Here is a 27,261-nt window from a genome sequence, read left to right on the forward strand (position 1 = left end):
CTCTTTCCACTGAGCCATGCTGCTTCTCTGGATATCTTTCTAACATTAGAAAAACATTAACAAACTTCATGCATTTCCCTTCTCCTCAAAAACTTTCACTGGTTACCCATCCCTGCCTGTATCAAGCAGAAACTCTTGTCCACTGGATACAACGAATTAAATCAGCTCTCTCCCTTCTACCTATCTACTTTACCCATTTTTTCTTTAGATACAAGTAAATTGGGTTGGACACAGTCTCTGCCCCACCTGGGGCTCACAGTTTTAATTCCCATTTTACAGATAAGGAAACTGAAGCAAAGAGATGTGAAGTGACTTGCCCAAGATGGCCCAGCAGACAAGTGGTGGAGTCTGTGCTGTACTCCGAACTGACTGAAAGCTTCTTGAGAGATGAGATCTCCTACTAACTGTTGTACTTTCTCAAGTGCTCGTTACACATTTATCCCACAGTAGATAAGACCCCTTGAGCTATATATTCCAGAGCAACCAACCTAAGATCTTGATGGACCTCAGCCAGAAGGTAGACAAAATCAAATTTCTTGCAAAAATAATTCTCTGGATGACAGTAAAGCTGGCTTCCAGGGACACACTATTATCAGGATTGGTTAACAGATTTCTTCCAAATTCTACATTTTCTGGAATAAGCTTCTTATCTGAAAATGCAATTTTTACAATTAATTAGTTCTAAAAGTAGGACCAAATATTTAATTTTGTGCAATAGGGAGTACATTTTCATTTTGCTCAGTATCTATGACCAAATTCCCTTGACTAATTAGTAGGAACTACAGGCTCAACATATTGGAACTTGTGTCTGTTTACAATATTTACAAGTATTGAGCTGCCTTCTATGGCAGTGCAGTGTTCCAGGAAAAGCAAACTTGAAAGGAACTTTTTGGAATTTGGTTCAGTATTTTGGGAAATTTTATTTTTAATTTTAGAGACAACCCACTTTTACATTGAGGTGTCATATTGCTACTGTATCCAGATAGCTCTGCAACTTTCGGGTGGTCATCTCATCCAGAGAAAAAAGATCAAAGTAGAAAGTTGTGTTGGTCACATTAAAATGGCCAGTTTCTTCAATTAGATTAACAATCTGAAAAGACAAAGGAGGAGACATAAATAAAAGGATGCAAATCCATTAAGACAGCAAGTTTATGAGGAAATAGCTTTTGGTTGGAATTTCCATAAAACTGGGAGCTTTAAGATATGTGAGAGGTTGTTTGTTGGCTAGGGCTGTCTCTCCTTATTTGAAGGACACTGAGGGAATGAGGCTGAAGCATGCCAAAGACTGTTTTTGTAAGTGGGGAGAATTCGGAAATTGATCCTTTGAAGAGCTCCCTTGTCAAATTAATTTACATTTTAATTTTAATTACTGAATTTCTAAATTTCATTTTGTTTCTGGAAATTTATTCCTATTTCCTATATCCCTGTCCTACTTCATTTACATGGTGAACACTTGGTGGGACAGGAATGCATCTTTATTATTAAATTTCTGTCTATCCTGTGCTTAGAACAGTGCTAGCACAGGGTAAATGCTTAATAAGTACAACAAAAGTAATGTACCCAAACAGCCCTGAATTCACACAAATGAAGTACTGTAACAGAACAAATGAAAAAAAAATGACATAAAGAATTGTCAAGTTTAATACTAATTCTGAAACAGTCAGAATGTGAACAGTGTTGGAAGTAACCTGGAATTGAGCTGGAACTCAGCTGCAGTAAAAGAAAAAGTCCTGGAATGGCCATTGGGTTGTGAAAATTGCTGCAGTCAAACATAATCTTTTAGCCTGCAGAACATCAATCTCAACACCAATCTTTTTTTCTAATGGTATTAATGAAGTGCTTACTATGTGCCAGGCATTGTACCAAGTGCAAGGGTAGATACAAGATAATAAAGTCGGACACAGTCTATTAGAATAGCAGCATGGCTTAGTGGTTAGAGCATGGGCCTGGGAATCAGAAAGCCTTGGGTTCTAATACTGGCTCAGCCACGTATCTGCTGTGTGACGTTGATCAAGTCCCAACTTCTCTGGGTTTCAGTCACCTCATCTGTAAAATGGGGATTTAGACTACAAGCCCCAGGTGGGACAGGGACACTGTCCAACCCAATTTTCTTCTATCCACCCAGTTCTTAGAATAGTGCCTGGCACAGAGTAAGCGCTTAACAAATGCCGCAGTTATTACTACCGTTACTACACGGGACTCAAGGCTTTATAGTGAAAAGTAGAATTTTCTCCTTTAAAGGGAAATAACAAAATTTACAACGAATCACACTCATCTCTAATCCTCCATTTAACAAGCACCTTAAATAAATTAATGAATTTAAAAAGATCATTCACCTGCTGAAGTACGTTGTGTTCCCGAAGTGCCATCAATCTCTTCTGAAGTTCCACCAGTTCATTAGTGTAAGCCTGAGTAACTGATTAATGATTGTAAGATATGAAAAAAGATCTAATACAGTTTGCTTAATCCAAGCACTGTTTTTAAATGTGGTTAAATACATTTAGGAATAATTTTCAAACCGTTGCCACATTTGTGGAGAGGGAAATTCTCTTGGTAATCTTTGTAGTCTTGGTAGATTGGTAGTCTTCCAATCATATTCATTTGCTTTTACAGAAATGCTCCCTTTCTACGGAAATGCTCTCTTTGTACTGAAACGCTCTTCTTTCTAGAGAAATGCTCTTCTTTCTACGGAAACACTCTGGGCATGTCACTCCCCTCCTCAAAAATCTCCAGTGGTTGCCTATCAAACTTCGAATCAAGCAAAAACTCCTCACTCTTGGCTTCAAAGCTCTGCGTCACCTTGCCCCCTCCTACCTTATCTCCCTTCTCTCCTTCTACAGCCCAGCCCACGCACTCCGCTCCTCTGCCACTAACCTCCTCACTGGGCCTCGTTCTTGCCTGTCCCACCGTCGACCCCTGGCCCACGTCTTACCTCTGGCCTGGAATGCCCTTCCTCCGCCCATCAGCCAAATTGGCTCTCTTCCTCCCTTCAAAGCCCTACCAAGAGCTCATCTCCTCCAGGAGGCCTTCCCAGTCTGAGCCCACCCTTTCCCTCTGCTCCTCCTCCCATCACCCCATCACCCCAACTTCCTCCCCTGCCCTACCCTTTCCCCTCCCCACAGCACTTGTGTATATTTGTACATATTTATTACTCTATTTTATTAATGCTGTGTATATAGCTATAATTCTATTTATTCTGATGGTATTATCACCTGTCTACTTGTTTTTCTTTTATTGTCTGTCTCCCCCCTTCTAGACCGTTAGCCCAATGTTGGTTAGGGATTGTCTCTATAGGTTGCCGATTTGTACTTACCAAGCACTTAGTACAGTGCTCTGCACACAGTAAGCACTCAATAAATATGACTGACTGAATGAATTTGCTTCCTTTAACTGCCTGAGGTGCTTACTATTTTGGGAACCATTTAGCCCCATCCCATTATTTCCCAAAGTGAGATTTCCCAAAGAGACAGACTGAGGATTTACATTCTAAATGGTAGGAATAATGAGAAATATTCAGTTGGATAGAGCTGAAATAATCATTCAATCAAGGGTTTTTATTGAGTGCTGACTGTGTGCCAAGCACTGTACTAACAAGGTACTTGGGAGAGCTCAATACAAGAGACTCGGTGGCATAAATCCTACCCAGAAGGAGTTTACAATGTAGTCGGAGAGACAGACATTAAAATATATGATAATAATTATTGTTAAGCATTTACCATGTGCTAAGCATTGTTCTAAGTGCTGGGGGTCATACAAAGATAATCAGTTTGGACCCAGTCCCTGTCCCACACTCTTAATCCCCATTTTACAGGCGAGGTAACTGTTAATCCCCATTTTACAGACAAGGTAACTGAGACCCAGAGAAGTTAAGTGACTTGCCCAAGGTCAAAAAGCAGAACCGGGATTAGAACTCCAGTCTTTCTGACTGCCAAGCCCATGCTCTATCCACTGAGCAAGGCTGCTTCTCACTAAGCCATGAATTTCAGACAGGGGAAGTGAACAGAGTATAGCATATGGACATAACTGCTGTGGGGCTGGAGATGCATCTTAAGGGTACAGACCCAAGATGCAGAGGGGAGGATGAATAGGGTGGGGAAATGAGGGGTCCATCAGAGAAGTCCTTTGGGAGATGTAATTTTATTCTGTCAGATAATAAAGGGTAGAGGTCCAGGCCAGGGAAAGAAAATGGGGAAGAGATCAGAGGCAGGATAGAGAAGACTGACAGTCAAGGGTATCATACAATATATAAAGGACAACATAATCAGCAATAGTATAAAAATGTACTGATAGAATTCTTTTAGAATCAAATTCCAAACTTAAACAGAAACTATCTCCAGAGGACTGTCTGGACACAGTCAAAATGGTCAAGTTAAGGAAAGTTAAGAGACGACTAGAGTGAGGACGGACAGGAGGTGGGGAGGCCAGAAAGGAAGATTATGCAGTTAATCGAACTGGGACATTACAAGTGCTTGGATTAGGGCAGTGAGTTCTGTTACAAGGTGGACTTAGAAACGTTGTGGAGGAACAACAGGCAGGATTACACCCTCCTTCTCCCTGGAACACCTCCCTTCACATTTTTTTTTTTTTGGTATTTTAATAGTTCTTGCTAAGCGCTTACTATGTGCCAGACACTGTACTAAGTGTTGGGGGTGGACACAGGATAATAAGAATGGCTCCTATTCCTGTCCCATATTGGACTCTCAGTTGAAGGAAAAACAGGAATGTTCAACTCCCATTTTGGATTTTAAGGGCTGGAGAAGTAGATTTGGGAATCATCAATGTAGCTGTACTCGTATGGTACTTGAAGCTATGGCAGTGAATTAGTTCACCAAGGGAGCGGGAAGGGGACCAGAACTGAGACTTAAGGAATCCCCACAGTTAGATGGTGGGTGGTAGGAGAGGAGCCTGAGAAAGAGACAAAGAAGGAACTGACAGAGAGACAAGAGAAGAACCAGAAGAGAAGAGTGTCCTAGAAGACAAGATTGGATAATGTTTCCAGAAGAAGGGGGTGGTTAACAGTGGTTGAAGGCAGTTGAGAGGTTGAGAAGGATTATGACGTTGGGCAAAAAGGAAATCATTTATAACCACTGAGAAAGTGGTTTCAGTGGAATGAAGGGGGCACAAGCCAGACTGAAGGAGGTCAAGGAGAGAATTGGAGGAGTGGAAGAGGAGGCAGTGGATACAGACAACTTGCTCAAGATGTTTGGAAAGGATGGTAGGAAGGAAAGCAGTGGGAAAGAAGCCACTGAATAGTGAACAGGTGAAGATTACTTACTATCACTATTATGGTATTTGTTAAGCACTTACTATGTGCCAAGCACTGTTCTAAGCACTGGGTAGATAGAGGGTAATCAGGTTGCCCCACATGGGGGCTCACATTTTTAATCCCCATTTTACAAATGAGGTAACTGAGGCACAGAGAAGTTAAATGACTTGCCCAAGGTCATACAGCAGACCTTGAGAGCCGAGATTAAAACCCATGTCCTCTGACTCCCAAACCCGTGCACTTTCCACTAAACAATGCTGCTTATGAAGATGGCAGTCAGGGAGGGAAGAAGGGAGGAGAAAGCACTTTGGTAAGGTGCAAAGGGATGGAGTTGGTGGCAAGGGAAATGGGGTGGATTTTGAGAGAAGGCAGGCTTCAGAGCTCTCCATCACCTTGCCCCCTCCTGCTTCACCTCCCTTATCTCCTTCTACAGCCCAGCCCGCAACCTCTGTTCCTCTGCCGCTAACCTCCTCACTGTGCCTCATTCTCGCCTGTCCACCATCGACCCCTGGCCCATATCCTACCTCTGGCCTGGAATGCCCTCCCTCCTCACATCTGCCAAACTGGTCTCTTCCCCTCTTCAAAGCCCTACTGAGAGTTCACCTCCTCCAGGAGGCTTTCCCAGAGTGGGCCCCCCTTTTTCTCTGCTCCTCCTCCCCTCCCCCATCACCCCTACTCCCTCCCTCTGCTCTACCCCTTTTCCCCGCTACAGCACTTGTGTATATTTGTACATATTTGTTACCCTATTTTATTAATATGTATAGAGAGAGAGAGAGAGAGAGAGAGAGAGAGAGAGATGGTACTGATGCCTGTCTACTTGTTTTCTTTTGATGTCTGTGTCCCCCTCCTAGACTTTGAGCCCGTTGTTGGGTAGGGATTGTCTCTATCTGTTGCCAAATTGTACTTTCCAAGCACTTAGTACAGTGCTCTGCACACAGTAAACACTCAATAAATATGATTGAATGAATTGAATGAATGAATGAATGAAATCTCCTCTTGAGATACTGCTGTTAAAAATGGGAGTGTTAAAGAATGAGTGTTTTGGAAGGCAAGGGAGGAACTGGAGATTAGCAAGGAAGCGAAGCAGCATGGCCTAGGAGATAGAGCATGGGACCGGGAGACCAAAGGACATGGGTTCTAGTCCCGGCTCTGCCACTTGTTCCCTGGGTGAACTTGGGCAAGTCACTTAATATCTCTGTGCCCCAATCCCTTCATCGGTAAAACGGGGATTAAGTTTGTGAGCCTCAGGTGGGACATGGACTGTGTCTAATGTGATTCACTTGTATCTGTCCCAGTGTATAGAACAGTGCCTGGCATATAGTAAGAACTTAACAAATACCACCACCTCCCATGACACCCCACACCTCCCCCCCTCAGAACACACACACACACACTTCCCCCCCTGCCCCCACTACTTAAAAGACTTTAGGAAGATCACATCTGGTCTTCTGGTGGGTTCAATTTCTCGATAAAATATGTGGCCAGGTTATTAAGTACAAGAGATGGGTGAGACAGGAGGGCAGGGGGTTTGAAGAGGAAGTTAAATATCTGAAACACATGGTGAGGGGAATGGGCATGGTAGTCAATAAAGATGGAGCAATAATGTTGGGATAAGGAGAGGACAGAGTTACAACAGGTAAGGGTGTTTATCTGGATTTCCACCAAAAGCGCTCTATAGCTCATGCACAGGAGTGAAGGAGGCAGAGATAGGGGTGATCCAGGTCTATGGATTGGTGGTATGAGAACTGCAAAGGGATAGGGGAGCTACTGAATTGAGTTCGGTAGAGAGGGTAGTGATGAGGGAATAAATTTGATTGTAGAGGGAAGTTTACACGATTCTCACAAGCAGTCTCTTTTATGGGTTCCTCCTCTGCCTCCCAGCCCCTTACTGTCGGAGTCCCTCAAGACTCAGTTCTGGCCCCCCTTTTCTTCTCCAGCTACACCCACTCCCTTGGAGAACTCATGCACTCCCATGACATCAACTACCATTTCCATATAAATCTACACCACCAGCCCTATTTTCTCTCTCTCTCTCTCTCTCTCTCTCTCTCCCCCTCTCCTTCCCTCCCTCCTTTCCCTCTCCCTCCCTCCCTCCCCATTCATTCATTCATTCATCCATTCATTCATTCATTCATTCATTCATTCAATCACTTTTACTGACTGATCACTATGTGCAGAGCACTGTACTAAGTGCTTGGAAAGTTCAATACAGCAGTAAAAAGAGACAATCCCTGCCCACATTTCGTTTAGAGTCTAGACGGAGGGAGACAGACATCAAAACAAGTACCCAGGCATCAATATAAGTAAATAGAATTATAGATATATAACTATATAAATAAGTGCTATGGGGCGGAGGGGAAAGCAAAGGGAGCGGGTTGCAGGAAATCTGAGGAGGCCTTCTGGAGGAGGTGCACCTTCAGTAGGGCTCTGAAGAGGGGAAGAGTGATTGTTTGGTGGATTTGAGGAGAGAGGGCATTCCAGGCCAGAGATAGGACATGCGTCAGAGGTCGGCAGCAAGACAGGTGAGATTGAGGCACAGTGAAAAAGTTAGCACCAGATGAGTGAAGTGTGTGAACTCGGATGTAGAAGGAGAGAAGGGAGGTGAGGTAAGAAGGGGCAAGCTGATGGAGAGCTCTATCTCTCTCCTTCTCCACTCATTTCCTACTGCCTTCAAGATATCTCTACTTGTATGTCCTCCAGTCACCTCATATTTAACATATCAAAACAGAAATCCTATCTTCCCACACAAACTCTGTCTTGAGTTTCCCATCACTGTAGATGGTAATGCCATCCTTCCTTTCACAAGCCTGAAACCTTAGTTTTATCCTTGACTTCTGTTTCTCATTCAACTCTCCTAATCAATCTGCCACTAGATCTTGTTGGTTCAACATTCAAAACATTCACAACTGCCCCTCCTCGGTCCTTCACCATTCTGGCCCCCTCTTCAACTTTACTATCCTTCCCAGCAGTATTTCCAGAGGAGATCTGCTGCCTCCTCTCAATGCCATGCCCTTCACACGCAGCTCTCTTCCTCCCTCCAAAGCCCTACTGAGAGCTCTCCTCTTCCAGGAGGCCTTCCTAGACTGAGCTCCCCCTTATTCCTCTGCTCCTCCTCCCCTTCCCATTGCCCCCCACTCCCTCCCTCTGCCCTATATTTGTACATATTTATTATTCTATTTTATTAATGATGTATATATATATATATATATAGCTATAATTCTGTTTATCTATTTTTATGATATTGACACCTGTCTACTTGTCCTGCTTTGTTATCTGTCTGTCTCCCCTTTCTAGACTATGAGCCCATTGGTGGGTAGGGACTGTCTCTATCGGTTGCTGACTTGTACTTTCCAAGCCCTTAGTACAGTGCTCTGCTCACAGTAAGTGCTCAATAAATATGATTGAATGAATGAATGAATGTCAGGCTCCATTCCTTCGCACCTTATACTCTCGCCCCCTCTCTCCTTCCCTTCCTCCCTAACAACCATCTTCAACCGTTCACTCTCCAATGGCTTCTTCCCCACTGCCTTCAAACAAGCACACATCTCCCCTATTCTAAAACGCCTTCCCTTGACCCCAGTTATTGCCCCATCTCCCTCCTACCATACCTCTCCAAACTCCTTGAGTGAGTCGTCTACACTTGCCGTCTCAAATTCCTCTCCTCCAATTCTCTCCTGGACCTCATCCAATCTGGCTCTGTTCCCGGCATTCCATAGAAACTGCCCTTTCAAAGGTTACCAATGATCTCCTTCTTGCCAAATCCAACAGATTCTACTCCATCCTAATCCTCTTCAACCTCTCGGCTGCCTTCTGCACTGTGACCACCCCCTTCTCCTGGAAAGCCAAGGCTTTCAACCTTGGCTACACTGACTGTCCTCTCCTGGTTGTCCTATCTCTCTGGCTGTTCATTCTCAGTCTCCTTCATGGGCTTCTTCTCTGCCTCCCACCCTCTAATTGTGGGGGTCCCTCGAGGTTCAGTTCTCTGCCTCTTTCTATTCTCCATCTACACTCTTTCCCTTGGAGAATTCAATTGCTCTCATGGCTTCAACTACCGTCACTAGCAGGTGTTACTCAAACCTACATCTTCCCACTGATCTCTCTCACTCTCTCCAGGCTCGCATCTCCTCCTTCCTTCAAGACATCTTTACTTGGATGTCCTCCTGTCACCTCAAACTTAACATGTTCAGAATACAGAGCCTTATCTTCCCACCCAAACCCTGTCCTCTCCTTGACTTTCCTATCGCTGTAGATAGTACCACTATCCATCCTGTCTCACAAGCCCGTAACCCTGGCATTACCTTTGACTACTCTCTCTCATTCTATCCTCATATTCAATCTGTCACAAAATCCTCTTGGTCCCACCTGCACAATATCGCTAAAATCTGCCCTTTCCTCTCCATCCGAACTGCAACCATGTTACTATAATCACTCAAGCTATTTCCCCCGGATTACTGCATCAGCCTCCTTGCTGAATGAATGAATGAATGAATGAACGAATGAATGAATGAATGAATGAATGAATGAATGAATGAATGAATGAATGAATGAATGAATGAATGAATGAATGAATGAATGAATGAATGAATGAATGAATGAATGACCTCCCAACTTCCTGCCTCTCCCCACTCCAGTCCATACTTCATTCTGCTGCCTGGATCATCTTTCTACAGAAATGTTCAGGACATGTCACCCCACTCTTCAGAAATCTGCAGTGGTTGCCTTTCCACTTCCATATAAAACAAAAACTCCTCATCGTTGGCTTTAAAGAACTCCATCGCCTTGCCCCCTCCTACCTCTCCTCACTTCTACAACCCAGCCTGCATATTTCACTCCTCTGGGTGCTAACCTTCTCACTGTGCCTCAATCTTATCTGTCTCACTGTTGACCCCTGGCCCACCTCCTGCCTGGAATGCCCATTCTCCTCAATCCAATAGACAATTACTCTACCCGACTTCAAAGCCTTACTGAAGGCATATCTCCTCCAACAGGCCTTCCCTCACTAAGTCCCACTTCTTCTCATCTCCCACTCCCATCTATATCCCAATGATTCATTTTCTTAGCTCTTCTCCCCCACTTCCCAGCCCCATAGCACTTGCGTATATATCTGAAATTTTATTCATTTGTATCGATGTCTGTTTATTTGTACTGACATCTGTCTTCCCCACTCTAGAATGTGAGCTAGTCATGTGGCAGGGACTGTCACTGTTTATTGTTGTATTGTATCTTCCCAAGCCCTTAATAAATACAAATGAGTGAATGAACGAATGAATTAATAAACATGCCTGAAATCTGCCCTTTCCTTTCCAACCATACAACTACACATTAATTCAAGCACTTTTCCCTCAATTATTGTTTCAGTCTCCTTGCTGACCTCTCTTCCTACCCTTTCTCCAGACTTCAGTCCATTCTTCACTCTGCTGCCTGATTCATTATTCCACAAAAATGTTCAATCCAGGTCCCCACTCCTCAAGAGTCTCCAGTGGATACCAATCCGCCTCTGCCTTGAACAGACACTCCTTATCATTGCCTTTAAAATACTCAATTACCTTGCCATCTTCTACCTCACCTTGCTGCTCTCCTAATACTACAACCCAGTAGTAGTAGTACTACTCCTCCTCACACTCACACTTCACTCCTCTAATGGTAACTTAGTCCCTGTACCTCAATCTCATCTAACTCACTGATAATCTCTTGCCCATGTTCTCCCTCTGGCCTGGAACACCTTCCCTCCTCAAATCCAACAAACTAATGACTCTCTCTTTAAAGCCTTATTGAAGGCACATCTCCTCCAAGAAGCTTTCGCTAGCTAAGCCCTTATTTCCTCCTCTCCTGCTCCCTTCTGCATCACCCTGATTTATTCCCTTTATTCACTGCCGCTGACTAGCCCCAGAGCATTTATCTATTTATCTGTAATTTTCTTTTTTATATTAACATCCGTCTACTCTAGACTGCAAGCTCGTTATGAGCATTTCCTTCCTTCATTCATTCAATCATATTTATTGAGCACTTACTGTGTGTACAGCACTCTTCTAAGCACTCGGGAAGTGCAGGTCGGCAACATACAGAGACAGTCCCTGCCCAGCAGTGGGCTCACAGTCTAGAAGGGGGAGACAGACAGCAAGAAAAAAACATGTAGACAGGTGTCAAATCCGTCAGAATAAATAGAATTACAGCTATGTGCACATCATTAATAAAATAGAGTAGTAAATATGTGCATGTAAAATAAATAGAGTAATAAATGTGTACAAGTGCTGTGGGGAGGGGAAGGAGGTAGGGTAGGGGGGCGATGGAGAGGAGGAGAGGAAAAAGGGGGCTCAGTCTGGGAAGGCCCCCTGGAGGAAGCGAGCTCTCAGTAGGGCTTTGAAGGGAGGAAGAAAACTAGTTTGGTGGATGTGAGGAGGGAAGGCATTTCAGTTCAGGGGAAGGACGTGGGCCAGGGGTTGACGGCGGGACAGGCGAGAACAAGGCCATGTGAGGAGGTTAGCAGCAGAACAGTGGAGTGTGTGGGCTGGGCTGGAGAAGGAGAGAAGGGAGGTGAGGTAGGAGGGCACGAGGTGATGGAGAGCCTTGAAGCCAAGAGTGAGGAGTTTTTGCTCAAGATCACTTGAGCATGCAATGTATCTACCAACTCTGCCATTCATCCATTCATTCAATTGTATTTATTGAGCGCTTACTATGTGCAGAGTACTGTACTAAGCGCTTGGGAAGTACAAGTTGGTGACATATAGAGACGGTCCCTACCCAACCATGGGCTCACAATCTAGAAGGGGGAGACAGACAACAAAACGAAGCATGAGAACAGATGTCAAATCGTCAGAATAAATAGAATTAAAGCTCAATGCACATCATTAACAAAATATATAGAATAGTAAATGTGTACAAGTAAAATACACAGAGTAAATAGAGTAATAAATCTGTACATACATATAAACAGGTGCTGTGGGGAGGGGAAGGAGGTAGGGCGGAGGGATGGGGAGGAGGAGAGGAAAAAGGGGGCTCAGTCTGGGATTTAATACTCTCATTCATTCATTCATTCAATCATATTTATTGATTGCTTACTGTGTGCAGACCACTGTACTAAGCGCTTGGGAAGTACAAGCTGGCAACGTACAGAGATGGTTCCTACCCAACAGAGGGCTCAGTACTCTCCCAAGCGCTTAGTACAGTGTTCTGCATAGAGTAAGCAGTGAATAAATATGGTTAACTGATTGATGGTACTAAACATTCTTTGTGTTAAGGTTAGAAGAAAGGGCTACAAGGACGAGATGGTAAAGGGTGTACGGGGTGGAGGTGGAATGTTTGAAAGCAGTGCTGTAGCTTGAGTAGGTAAGCTCTTTCCCCTTTGCTGATGAATGGTGAGGGGGAAGGTTGGAGAAGGTGAGAGAATGGTAGGGGCGACTGTAATCTGGGGTCAGCCAGTCTCATAAATTCCCAATGACGTAGTAACTTTCTCTTCAACAGCACAAACCTAAAGCCAACCCTCCTCACCTTGTCATATGTTCCATTCTTTCGGATTTTTTCAGGTATACTGCATGGTTCTGGACTCTTCCTCTTAAATCCCTGGAAGAATTACAGAACACTTTGTTTATGACAAGAATAAAACTGATATAGAGGCGAGAAGCAGCGTGGCTCGGTGGAAAGAGCCCAGGCTTTGGAATCAGAGGTCATGGGTTCAAATCCCTGCTCTGCCAACTGTCAGCTGTGTGACTTTGGGCAAGTCACTTAACTTCTAAGTGCTTTGCACACAGTAAGCACTTAACAAATGTCATCATTATTATTCTGGGTGCCTCAGTTACCTCGTCTGTAAAATGGGGATTAAAACTGTGAACCCCCCTGTGGGACAACCTGATCGCCTTGTAACCTCCCCAGTGCTTAGAACAGTGCTTTGCACATAGTAAGCCCTTAACAAATACCATTATTATTATTATTATTATTATTATTATTATTATTATTATTATTATTATTATTATTATTATTATTATTATTATTATTATGTTGGGGTGGGGGAACATGCCTCAGTTTTCTGTTACTGGGAAGCAGCATAGCTTAGAGGAAAGAGAATGGGCCTAGGAATCAGAGGACCTGAATTCCAATCCCAGTTCTGTCACTTGCCTGTTGTGTGATCTTTGGCACTTCTCTGTGTCCTAGTTTCCTCATCTGTAAAACAGGGATTAACTGCCTATTAATCTTCTCCTTAAATTGTGAGCCAAAGAAATTCAATTGTGTCATATGGGTGACACTGGAACTATGTTTGACCTGATTATCTTGTATCTACAGTCAGTCAGTCAATTGTATCTACTGAGTGTTTATTGTATGCAGAGCACTGGGCTAAGCACCTGGGAGAGCACAATATAACAAACATATTCCCTACTCACAATGAGCTTACAGTCTAGATGGGAATCCAGACATTAATATAAGTGAATAAAATTACACATATGTACAGATGTGCTGTGGGGCTGGGATGGGGGGATGGATAAAGGGAGCAAGTCAGGCAATGTGGAACAGAGCAGGAAAAAACAAAAGTTGGGCTTAGTGAGGGAAAACCTTCTGGAGGAGATTTGCCTTCAATAAGCTTCAGAAGAACGGGAGAATAACTGTCTACAAGAAAACTCAGTATAGGGCTTGACACCTAGGAAGTGCTTAACAAATACCACAAAGACCACAAGTGATTAGTACAGTGCTTTGCACACAGTAAATGCTCAATAAATACCACTGAATGAATGAATGAATGAACCACAATTATTATTCTTATTGTTAATATACTCCTGCACTTTTTTGCTACCTTAAACTACAAAGCCATTTATGAAGGTTTTTCTATGCAAAGAATAAGTGATTTTATTGGCAACACAGTCAGCAAATACCTTGCTAGCAGGAAGCAGTTTATCAGTGGGAATGTCTTCCTGATCTGGCAGACAAACACCTAAACTATTTTCACTGTCACTGAAACTTAACCTGAAAGGCAAAGATACAGCATTAGTGCCCGATAACTAGAGTCATGACCTTTTCTGGTATGGGGTGCTTTTTTTTCATGTCAAATTTGAGGTATCCAGTTGTGGGTAACCACTGAGAAAATGTTTCACAAACTTGCACCCTTTTTTGTGGAAATACAGAATTGCAGATTTTCTGCTTCTTGCTATTTTAATTCATTCATTCATTCACTCAATCGTATTTATTGAGTGCTTACTGTGTGCAGAGCACTGTACTAAGCGCTTGGGAAACACAAGTCGGCAACAGATAGAGACGGTCCCTACCCAGCAATAGGCTCACAGGCTAGAAGGGGGAGACAAACAACAAAACAAAACGTAGACATCTGACTGCAGAATCGAGAATAGGGAGTGCAAGAGTGTGAATGGCTCAATGAAAAGCCCCTTCACTACTACATAATCAATCAATCAATTAATGAAATTTAATGAGCACAAATTGTGTGTACAGTCCCACACTAACTACTTAGGAGAATACAATATCACTAATCTCAAGGAGTTTATAATCTACAGGGGTGAATATATTTAAATAAATTACAGATAGGGCAGCAAAGTAGACTGGGCTGTGGGGAGGGGTGGATACTGAAGTACCTAGAAGGTACAGACCCAAGTGCAGAGGTAATGCCAAAGGGAGGGCAAATAGGGTGAGGAAATAAGTATCATACTCTCCCAAGTATTTTGTACTGTGCTCTGCATACGGTAGCTCTCAATAAATACCATTGATGATAATGATGATGATGATGATGATGATGATGATGATGATGATGATGATGATGATGATGATGATGATGAAGACCTCTTGGAAGAGAAATAATTTTAGTAGGATTTGAAGAAGGGGAGAGTGGTGGACTGTCTGATCTGAAGGGGGTGGGAGCTTCAGGTCCAAGGAGGGATATGGGCAAGGGGCTGGGGGCAGCATAAACAAAATCAAGGTACAAAGAGCAAGCTGGTTTTAGAGGAGTAAAGGGTGTGGGCTGGGTTGTAGTGGAACATACATAAGGTAAAATAGGGGGGCAAGCTGATTGACTGTCTTAAAGCCAATGGTAAGTTTCTACCATTAGAGAAGTAGTGTGGCTCAGTGGAAAGAGCACGGGCTTGGGAGTCAGAGGTCATGGGTTCTAATCCTGGCTCCGCCGCTTGTCAGCTGTGGGCAACTCACTTAACTTCTCTGAGCCTCAGTTACCTCCTCTGTAAAATGGGAATTTAGACTGTGAGCCCCACGTGCAACAACCTGATCACCGTGTTACCACCTCCCAGTGCGTAGAACAGTACTTTGCAAATAGTAAGTGCTTAACAAACGCCATTATTATTATTATTAGTAGTAGTAGTAGTAGTAGTAGTAGTAGTAGTGGTGGTAGTAGTAGTAGTATTACTACCTGATGCAGAAATAGGTCAGCAACCACTGGAGGTTTTTAGGGAGTGATGCTATAAATATTACCACAGTGGTCCCAGCATTTGTCATATTCTGCCTCAATCATTCTATCTCCTTCTTCACTGACTTCCCTACCTCTAGCCTTTTTCCTCTCTAGTCCATAATTTACTCTACTGGTACAATATATTTTTTCCAAAATACTGTTCTACAAACAGCTCCCCATTCCTCAAAAATCTCCAAAAGTTGCTCAACTACAGTTGCATCAACAGAAATTCATTACCATTGGTTCTGTGGCCTTCAATCAGCTCTGTTCTTCACAGTAAACCTCTCTTCTGTCCCACTACAGCCCATACTTCACTCTAACACCAACCTACTCTACTCTGCCTTGCTCTTGGCTCTCTTGTCATTGATACCTCGCCCTGGCCTTTGGAACTCCCTCTGTTTTCATATTCACCAAACCACCTCATTACTCATTTTCAAGGCCCTACTGTAAATGCATTTATCCCAGAAAGCCTTCCCTGACTAATCTCTCACTTGCCTACTCTACTCTCCTTCCCTTCTGCATCACTTATGTATTTGGGTCCATGTCAATTAAGCACTTAGATTTTCTCTCCTTGACTCAGCCACAATGCCCTTGAGTACATACCCTTACACTCTGCTGTTTCTCCTATCTGGAATTTATTTTAAAGGCTGATTCTCAAATAACTGGTAACTTCTTTGAAAGCAGGGGTCATGTCTAGCAACTCTCTTGCATTGTACTCTCACAAGTGCTTGGTACAGTGCTACACACCTTATAAGCATTAATAAATAGCATTGATTGACTGACAATACATTCAGATATATATGAGTATATCCTCAAGGTTCATCAATCATCATCAGTGGTAATTACTGAATACTTAAAATGTGAAGAGTACTGAACTTAGTGCTTGGGAGGGTACAGTACAACAGAATTGGTAAACAACTTAGGAAGAGTGTTTGAGAGTCAGAGAAAAACGGACTAAACTGTTTGTAAAAAAAGATCTGTGGAGCAGGACTGTAGTATGAGAGCAGTGATGTGAGGTAGGAGGGGGCAAGGTAATTGAGTGCTTTAAAGCCAATGGTAAGAAGTTTCTGTTTGATGTGGAGGTGAATGGACTGGAGGTCCCTGAGGAGTGGGGAAAAGTGGACTACACAGTTTTGTAGAAAAATGATTCGGGTATCAGATTGAAGTATGGACTGGAATGCAGAGAGACAGGAGGCACAGAAGTCAGCAAGAAGGATGATTCAGTAATCAAATAATTGCTTGGAATTAAGTGGTAGCAGTTTGGATGGGGAAGAAAGTGTGGATTTTAACAGTAGTGTGAAAGTAGACCAGATCGGATTTTTGATAGATTGAATATATGGGTTGAGTTAGAGAGATGAGTTGAGAACAATGCCATGGTTATATTTTGTTGGGGAAGATAGTGGTACTGACCTGGGAGTCAGAAGAATTTAGGTGCTAATCCTGGCTCCACCACGTGTCTGCTGTGTGATCCTGGGCAAATCACTTCACTTCTCTGGGACTCAGTTACCTCATCTGTAAAATGGGGGGATTAAGAAGGTGTGCTCCATATAGGACAGGGACTGCATCCAACCTGATGAACTTGTATCTACCCAGTGCTTTGAAGAGTGCTTGGCACATAGTAAGTGCTTAACAAGCACATTAATTAATTAATTAATTACAGTGAAGGGAAAGACAAAGGGAGGACAGGGTTTGGGTGGGAAATAAGGAGTTCTGTTTTGGACATGCTAAATATGAGTATCAGCAGGACACTCAAGTAGATCCTGAAGGAAGAATGATATGTGAGATTGCAGGGAAGGAAAGAGGTCAGGACTAGAAATTATTTGGGAATCATCAACATGGAGATGGTAGTTGAAACCATAGGAATCAGCCATAGGAAGTTGTAGGAAGCTGAGAGCTGATTTGAGTGCCTTAATAATAATAGGAATGATGGTAATTGTTAAGCGCTTACTATGTACTGAGCACTGTTCTAAGCACTGAGGTAGGTACAAGGTATTCAGGTTGTCCCACGTGGGGCTCACAGTCCTAATCCCCATTTTACAGATGAGGTAAGTGAGGCAAAAAGAAGTGAAGTGACTTGCCCAAGGACATCCAGCTGACATTCAAACCCACGACCTCTGACTCCCAAGCCTGTGCTCTTTCCACTAAGCCACGCTGCTCTTCAAGTCCCTTAAGACCAATGGTGAGGTGTTTCTGTTTGATACTCTCATATCTCCTCTGGTTTCCTTAATAAACCTCCATGCCCACCCAGGGGAAGAAGGGTCCCTGCCTTGAAAACTTTCCTTTCTACTACACTGAATTCCCTTGCCAAGTCTCCCTCTGACATTGTTTCACTACCAAATTCCAGCAGTGATTCACTCATAGAATACTTTGTAAAGTCCTGCACTCAAGTCGTTGAATACTGTTGGCAAAAATCCAGACAACATGCTGTCCTCTGTCACTTCAATCAATTACTCAAGGATGTTTACTGATTGCTTCAATAGGTATTTATTATTATTCTTACATTATTATTAGGTATTATTATTATTACTTCCATCGCCAAAACCTGCCGGTCTCACCTCCACAACATTGCCAAGATTCGCCCTTTCCTCTCCATCCAAACCGCTACCTTGATGGTTCAATCCCTCAGCCTATCCCGACTGCATTACTTCATCAGCCTCTTCTCTCATCTCCCATCCTCCTGTCTCTCCCCAGTTCAGTCTATATTTCACTCTGCTGCCTGGATGATCTTTGTACAGAAACACTTTGGGCATGTCACCCACTCCTCAAAAATCTCTAGTGGTTGCCTGTCAACCTACAAGCTCTCCTACGTCCTCTCAAGTGCTACTCCAGCCACCTGTGCTTCTGACCCCATTCCCTCTCATCTCATAAAATCTCTCGCTCCGTCCCTTCTCCCCTTCTTATCTTCCTCAACCGCTCACTCTCCACTGGTTCTTTCCCCTCTGCCTTCAAACATGCCCATGTCTCTCCCATCCTAAAAAAACTCTCTCTTGACCCCACCTCACCTTCTAGTTATCGTCCCATCTCCCTCCTACCATTCCTTTCCAAACTCCTTGAACGAGGCATCTACACATGCTGCCTCGAATTTCTCAACACCAACTCTCTCCTCGACCCCCTCCAGTCTGGCTTCCGTCCTCTACATTCCACGGAAACTGCCCTCTCAAAGGTCACCAATGACCTCCTGCTTGCCAAATCCAACGGCTCATACTCTATACTAATCCTCCTCGACCTCTCAGCTGCCTTCCACACAGTGGACCATCCCCTTCTCCTCAACACGCTATCCAACCTTGGCTTCACAGACTCCATCCTCTCCTGGTTCTCCTCATCGATCTGGTCATTCATTCTCAGCCTCTCTTGTGGGCTCCTCCTCCCCCTCCCATCCCCTTACTGTGGGGGCCCCTCAAGGTTCAGTTCTTGGTCCCCTTCTGTTCTCGATCTACACTCACTCCCTTGGTGACCTCATTTGCTCCCACGGCTTCAGCTATCATCTCTACACTGAAGACACCCAAATCTACATCTCTGCCACTGCTCTCTTCCCCTCCCTCCAGGTTTGCATCTCCTCTTGCCTTCAGGACATCTCCGTCTGGATGTCTGCCCGCCACCTAAAACTCAACATATCCGAGATGGAATTCTTTGTCTTCCCTCCCAAATCCTGCCCTCTCCCTGACTTTCCCATCTCTGTTGATGGCACTACCATCCTTCCCGTCTCACAAGTCCACAACCTTGGTGTCATCCTCGACTCCTCTCTCTTGTTCACCCCTCACATCCAAGCCATCACCAAAACCTGCCGGTCTCAGCTCCGCAACATTGCCAACATCCGCCCTTTTCCTCTCCATCCAAACCGCTACCCTGCTCATCATCATCATCATCAATCGTATTTATTGAGCGCTTCCTATGTGCAGAGCACTGTACTAAGCGCTTGGGAAGTACAAATTGGCAACATATAGAGACAGTCCCTACCCAACAGTGGGCTCACAGTCTAAAAGGGGGAGACAGAGAACAAAACCAAACATACTAACAAAATAAAATAAATAGGATAGATATGTACAAGTAAAATAAATAAGTAAATGAATAGAGTAATAAATATGTACAACCATATATACATATATACATATACATATACATACATATATGCTCGTTCAAGCTCTCATCCTATCCCGTCTGGACTACTGCATCAGCCTCCTCTCCGATCTCCCATCCTCTTGTCTCTCCCCATTTCAATCCATACTTCACACCGCTGCCTGGATTGTCTTTGTCCAGAAATGCTCTGGGCATGTTACTCCCCTCCTCAAAAATCTCCAGTGGCTACCGATCAACCTGCATAGCAGGCAGAAACTCTTCACCCTCGGCTTCAAGGCTCTCCAGCACCTCGCCCCCTCCTACCTCACCTCCCTTCTCTCCTTCTACAGCCCAGCTGGCACCCTCCACTCCTCTGCCGCTAACCTCCTCACTGTGCCTCGTTCTCGCCTGTCCCACCATCGAACCCCGACCCACGTCAGACCCCTGGCCTGGAATGCCCTCCCTCACCACATCTGCCAGGCTAGCTCTCTTTCTCCCTTCAAGGCCCTACTGAGAGCTCACCTCCTCCAGGAGGCCTTCTGAGACTGAGCCTCCTCCTTCCTCTCCCCCTCCTCTCCCTCTCCATCTCCCACACCTTACCTCCTTCCCTTCCCCACAGCACCTGTATATATGAATATTTGTTTGTACATATTTATTACTCTATTTATTTATTGAACTTGTACATATCTATTCCATTTATTTTATTTTGTTAATATGTTTGGTTTTATTCTCTGTCTCCCCCTTCTAGACTGTGAACCCACTGTTGGATAGGGACCATCTCTGTTTGTTGCCAACTTGTACTTCCCAAGCGCTTAGTACAGTGCTCTGCACACAGTAAGTACTCAATGCATACGATTGATTGATTGATTGATTGATTGATTGAATCAAGCAAAAACTCCTTACTCTCAGCTTCAAGGCTCTCCATCACCTTGCCCCTTCCTACCTCACCTCTCTTCTCTCCTTCTACATCCCAGCCGTGGCCCACAACCTTCCACTGGCCTGGAATGCCCTCCGTCCACACATCTGCCAAACTAGCTCTGTTCCTCCCTTCAAAGCCCTACTGAGAGCTCACCTCCTCCAGGAGGCCTTCCCAGACTGAGTCCCTTTTTTCCTCTCCTCATCCTCTACCCATCGCCCCCTGCCCTACCTCTTTCCCCTCCCCACAGCACTTGTATATATTTATTACTCTATTTATTTTACTTGTACATATTTACTACCCTATTTATTCTATTAATGATGTGCATATAGCTATAATTCTATTTATCCTGATGGTTTTGACACCTGTGTACTTGTTTTGTTTCGTTGTCTGTCTCCCCCATCTAGATTGTGATCCCGTTGTTGGGTAGGGACCGTCTCTACATATTGCTGACTTGTACTTCCCAGTGTGCTCTGCACACAGTAAGCGCTCAATAAATACGATTGAATGAATGAATGAATTTAATGTACTGCATTAAATGCATTTAATGTTCTAATGTAATGCAGAACGGTGAACTAGGGAATTCAAATTTACCACCTCTTGCTAAAGTTTTGTTTTTTGAAAACCTCAATGATAGTACAGCTCTTAACTGACTCCCTTAATTTTTGATCCTAATGACTATTTCAGGTAAGAGACTTTGTTTTGAAAGCCATCTCAGAAAGAGGAGAATAGGGGAGTAGGAATACGTAGATATTGAGCAGGCAAGGGGGATCCTTTTAGGGAGTCCTTATCTATAGGAGTGGACATTCCCTGGCAGAACTCATTTGTTCCCATGGGTTCAATTGCCACCTCTATGCAGAAGATTCCCAAATCTACATCATCAGCTCTGATCTCTCTCCATCTCTGCACTCTCACATTTCCTCCTGCTTTCATGACATCTCTACTTGAATGTACTGCCGACATGTCAAAAACAGAACTCCTTATCTTCCCATTCAAAACCTGTCCTCCCTTGATTGTCCCATCACTGAAGACAGCACCTTCATCCTTTCCATCTCACAAACCCATAACTTTGGGGTTATCCTTGACTCATCTCTTTCATTCAAACCACATATTCAATCTATTAGTAAAGCCTGTTGGTTCAATCTTCTTATCATGGCTCGAATCTACCCTATCCTCTCCATACAAACTAACACCACATTAATCCAAGCACTTATCCTATCCTGCCTGGATTACTCCATTACCTTTCTTGTTAACCTCCCTCCCTCCTGTCTCTTCCCACTCCAGTCCACACTTCACCCTGCTGTCCGGATCGCTTTTCTCCAAAAAATGCAGACCATGTTTCTTTACTCCTCAAAAACCTCTGAATCAAACAGAACCTCTTCCCCATTGGCTTTAAAGCAGTCAATCACTTTTCCCCCTCCTACCTCACCTTGTTACTCTTCTACTACGACCCAGCCCACATTCTTCACTTCTCGAACACTTTCTTTCCGTACCTTGATAAATTCTATCTCACCGTTGACTTCTTGCCTACATCCTGCCTCTGGCCTGGAATGCTCTCCCTCCTCATAGCCGGCAGATGATGACTCTCCCCACTCCTTCAGAGCCTCATTGAAGGCACACCTCCTCCATAAAGGTCTTCTCTGACTAAGCTCACTTTTCCTCTTCTTCAACTCCCTTCTGCATTGCCCTGACTTGCTCCCTTTATTTAACCCCCATCCCAGCCCCACAACACTTATTTACATATCTGTAATTTACTATTTATATTAATGCCTGTCTCCCCCTCTAGACTGTAAGCTCATTGTGGGCAGGGAATGTTTGTGTTATATTGTTATACTGTACTCTCCCAAGCTTTTAGCACAGTGGTCTGCACATAGTAAGAGCTCAATAAATACAACTGCTTGTCTGGCTGACAGATTGACTCTCCCCACCTTCAAGGCCTTAGTGAAGGTATATATCCTCCAAGAGACGTGCCCTGCCTAAGCCCTCATTTCTTCTTCTTCCACTCTATTGTGAGATGTCCTGATTTGCTCCCTTTATTCACTCCTCCCTCAGCCTCACAGTATTTATTCATTCTTTCAATCATATTCACTGAGCACTTAGTTTGTGCAAGCACTGTACTAAGTGCTTTGGAAGTACAAATCGGCAACATATAGAGACGGTCCCTACCCAACAACGGGCTCACGGTTTAGAAGGGGGAGACAGACAACAAAACAAAACAAAATCTATGTAACCATAATTTATTTCTTCATATTAATGATGATGATTGTATCTGTTAAGAACTTACTATGTGTCAAGCACTGTTCTAAGCCCTGTGGTAGATACAAGGTAATCAAGTTGACCCATGTGGGGCTCACAATCTTAGGCCCAATTTTACAGATGAGGTAACTGAGGCACAGAGAAGTTAAGAAACTTGCCCAAAGTCACACAGCTGACAAGCAGCAGAGTCGGGCTTTGAACCCACAATCTCTGACTCCCAAGCCCGTGCTGTTTCCATTAAGCCATGTTATGGGAGTATATTAATGTCTGTATCCCTCTCTAGACTAAAAGCTCATTGAATGCAAGGAATGTGACTACCAATTCTATTGTATTGTACTCTCTCAAGTGCTTAGTACAGTGATCTGCACACAGAAAATCCTCACTAAACAGCAATGATTGATTTTCCTGTGTGGTGGGCTCCTTTCTTTATCATAAAATATTTGTTATATGTCTGCTATTATGCAGTGCTAAGCGCATGCTAATTAGGTATAGCGCAGTCTGTGGCTCACATGGGACTCACAGTAAAGTAGGAAGAGTACATGTATTGACCACCCGCCGCCCCCCCCCCCCCAATTTTGCAATTGAGGAAACTGAAGCACAGATAAATTAAATGACTTGCCCAAGGTCACACAGAAGTGGAGTGGCAGAGTGAGGATTACAACCCAGGCACTCTGGCTTCCAGGCTCCTAGGCCACTTTTCTTCCTACAACTACTTCTACTCGCTACTTCTAAAAAATTCTTATTGCCACATTTCTCTCTTACCTTACTGATATCTTCAACTTCTTTTTTTATGGTATCTGCTAAGCAGTTATTAAGTGTCAACCACTCTTCTAAGCACTAGGGGATATATAAGTTAATCATGCCAGATACAAGACCCTGTCCCACATGGGGTTCACAGTCTAAGTAGAAGGGAGAAGAGGTACTGAATCCCCATTTTGCAGTTGAGAAAACTGAGGCACAAAGAATTGAGTTGACTTGCCCAAAGGCATTCAGCAGGAAAATGGTAGAGCTGGGATTAGAACTCATGTCCTCTGGCTCCCAGACCTGGGCTTTATTCACTATGCAACTGTGTCTCTATCCGTCTCTTATCATCTTCATAGATATACAGCCTAATTGAACCTAGCATCTATTAGATGAAGGTAGCCCCAAAGTTAGGGAAGGGTACTGTGACTGCAAACACAAACAAAACAGTCCACACACTGCCCAGCAAGGTATTTTGAAGTCCCTAACTGTACATTTTAATGTTCAACAGTTTCTATCTAAATTTATCACCTGGAATCCTTCACAAGATTGGTTTTGACAACAGCATCTTCCCCATAAGAAGAGTCATCATCTGATCCCTCTGACTGCAGATCTTCAATCATGGAATGCAATGGTCCTAACTTTAGACAGAATGGGGAAAGAGAAGAAAGAAAACATGTATTATTTAAACTCCTGATGAGAGCCCACTTTGTTCTAGTTCTTCTCCCCAATTTCCATCCATTTTCAAACCTCATAGAGTATGGGAATCACTCAATCTTTCAATCCTATAATAATAATAACAACAACAATAACGACTACTATGATGAAGATGACAGTGGTATTTGTGAAGTACGTACTTTGTGTCAACTGTTCTAAACCCCGGGGTAGTTACAAAATTATCAAGTTGGACACAGTCCCTTGTCCCACTTGGAGATCATAATCTAAACAGATGGAGAACTGATGTTGAACCCCCTTTTTGCACATGGTGGAACTGAGGCACAGAGAAGTTATGTGACTTGCTTAAAGTTTCACAGTAGACAAGTAATAATAATAATAATTGTTGTATTTGTTGAGCAATTACTATGTGCCAGGCACTGAACTAAGCTCTGGGATGGGCATGAGTATATCAGGTTGGGTACAGTCCCTATTCCACACAGGACTCACTGTTTCAATTCCCATTTTACAGAGGAGGTAACTGAGGCCCAGAGAAGTGAAGTGGCAGACAAGAGGCGGAGCCAGGATTAGAACATATGGCCTTCTGACTCCAAGGCCAGTGCTTTATCCACTACGCTATGCTGCTCTTCAAATGGCAAGGATGGTTTAGAACACAGGTCCTGACTCTCAGGGCCTGGCTCCCTTCCACTATGTCAGTACATCACACTGCTTCTCATGAAGACATATTACTTCTCAGAATGTGCTTATGTCTCCACTAAACCAGAATATGAATGCCTATCTTCTTCTTATTATAAAGCTGTATATTCCATCGATTATGTGACATTTCCCCATTCATTCATTCATTCAATCACATTTATTGAGCACTTCGCTGGGTGCAGAGCACTGTACTAAGCACTTGGGAAGTCAAATCAGCAACATACAGAGATGATAGCATTTCCCCAAAATTATTATCTGACCCCTGTGAACTCCTTGAAAGAAACAACTATTAAATCTGAATTAAAATAAAAAATAACTGCCTCAATTTTGGGAACAATTTTTGTAAAACCAGAACATGGATGGGGCAATTATATGAGACATAAGAAAATGAAGTCTAGTAATTATGGAATTCAAAAATATGTTCTGATTTTGGAATTCCAGGTCTGTATAAGCTTGCATTATGATAACACTTCATTTATTCAAAACCTGAAAATGTCTCTCTGTATTTTGCTTCACCACATTTCTGAAACCATGTAACCACGTTTCTTAAATGCAGACACAATACAGATTCTTAATATCATATAGCTACATAAAATCCAGACCAAAGAAATGTACTATTTCCAGCTTCTGAACTGCTACCTTCTGTTAATGAGGAATTATTCCTTCCTTTAGAACACAGATCATTCATTGAATCATATTTATTGAGAGCTCACCATGAACAGAGCACTGTACTAAGTGCTTGGGAGAGTATAGTACAATAATAATGTGGGTCTGTGGGGGTTTCAGCTGCAGCAGCTGCAGCACACCCCAGTCTCTCTCTTCACCAAGCAACAGAGGGAATCCAACAGGAACCATACAACTTTCCCATCAGAGGCTCCGGGGCCCTCATTCATTCATTCATTCATTCATTCATTCATTCAATCATGTTTATTGAGCACTTACTGTGTGCAGAGCACTGTACTAAGTGCTTGGGAAGCACAAGTTGGCTCTCAGCGTTCCCTTTGGCTGGATTACCTTGCTGCCTCCCTGGGGACCTCCACCAACTCTTCTACTTATCACTGAGGAACCTCCAACCCAACCTGCCTTGCACCACCAAGGCAGGAAAGAGGAAGACAGATGCAGTAGGCAACTTCCACAAAACAGTGTGGCCTAATGAGAAGAGTCCAGGCACTGGAGTCAGAAGGAGAGAAGCAGCATGGCTCAGTGGAAAGAGCATGGGTTTTGGAGTCAGAGGTCATGGGTTCAAATCCCAGCTCCGCCACTTGTCAGCTCTGTGACTTTTGGCTAGTCACTTCACTTCCCTGGGCTTCAGTTACCTCATCTTTAAAATGGGGATTAAGACTGTGAGCACCCTGTGGGACAACCTGATCGCCTTGTAACCTCCCCAGCACAGTGCTTTGCACAGAGTAAGCGCTTAAAAAATAAATGCCATCATTATTAGTATTAATCCTGGCTCTTCTGCCTGCCTGCTGCATGACCCTCGGCAAATCACTCCACCTCTTTGTGTCTCAGTTCCCTCACTGTCTCTATCATACAAGTTGTCAAACACAAAGTAGTCTTCCCTGCAGTTAAGTGCACTAGATATACTAGTTGCCATACAGCTCTTGACAAGACTGTCGGGAATCTGGTTCCAAGCCTGATCAACTCAGACACACAGTTCCAGAGAAGGGTTTCTTCATCTTCCCTTTTAGGGTCAATTCATGAGTTTGAATCTAATTTTCATAAAAACAGCAAATGTTACTCAAATGGCTTACTGTTGCAGACATCTAATGCTTGAAGGACTGAATTAAAACACCACGGATAATGATGGCATCTATTTTAGAGCCACCATCTCTTGGTTACCCTTCAACAAGCCGTCCTCAAAAACAGTTGATGCTACAAGTGATCTTCTCTATAAATAGCCTTCAAGTTATCTTCCTCAACTTGGTGCTTAGCCAATTTAGTTAATACTGAATTAAATCCCTTAATCCTGCACCTTTTCTCTTGCACCCTCAAATGAATTCCATGCGGAAATTCACTTAGAGGAAGTATCTTCTGTCTGAATACCAGGTATTTGGGTAAAGTTTACTCTATTTGTAATTATAAGCATGGTTGTATACTGCAGTTTTTCTGCTCCTGTTCTTTTAATTAAGTATGCTAATGAAACTTGTCTTTGGCCTGTAGTATTCTGTGGCAGATTGAAAAATAAAGGATCATGTTCTGATTTGTAGCAGTAGGAATTGATATTCTTGTCAGCTTCTTCTGGCCAATTGACGTTCT

The 27,261-nt window shown here is 43.4% G+C and overlaps 1 long non-coding RNA gene across 1 annotated transcript; it reads right to left on the minus strand.

Annotated features, from left to right (window-relative positions):
* Positions 1 to 843: 843 nt before the first annotated feature.
* Positions 844 to 24,246, minus strand: LOC119921736. Its single transcript, XR_005448590.1, has 4 exons — positions 24,163 to 24,246; positions 12,755 to 12,826; positions 2,337 to 2,416; positions 844 to 1,090 (listed from the first exon to the last, which is right to left on the minus strand). It is a non-coding gene; the product is annotated as an uncharacterized LOC119921736 (long non-coding RNA).
* Between the last annotated feature and the right edge of the window lie 3,015 nt (positions 24,247 to 27,261).

The sequence above is a fragment of the Tachyglossus aculeatus genome (genome assembly GCF_015852505.1).
Source record: "Tachyglossus aculeatus isolate mTacAcu1 chromosome Y3 unlocalized genomic scaffold, mTacAcu1.pri scaffold_183_arrow_ctg1, whole genome shotgun sequence".
Taxonomy (NCBI): Eukaryota; Metazoa; Chordata; class Mammalia; order Monotremata; family Tachyglossidae; genus Tachyglossus; species Tachyglossus aculeatus.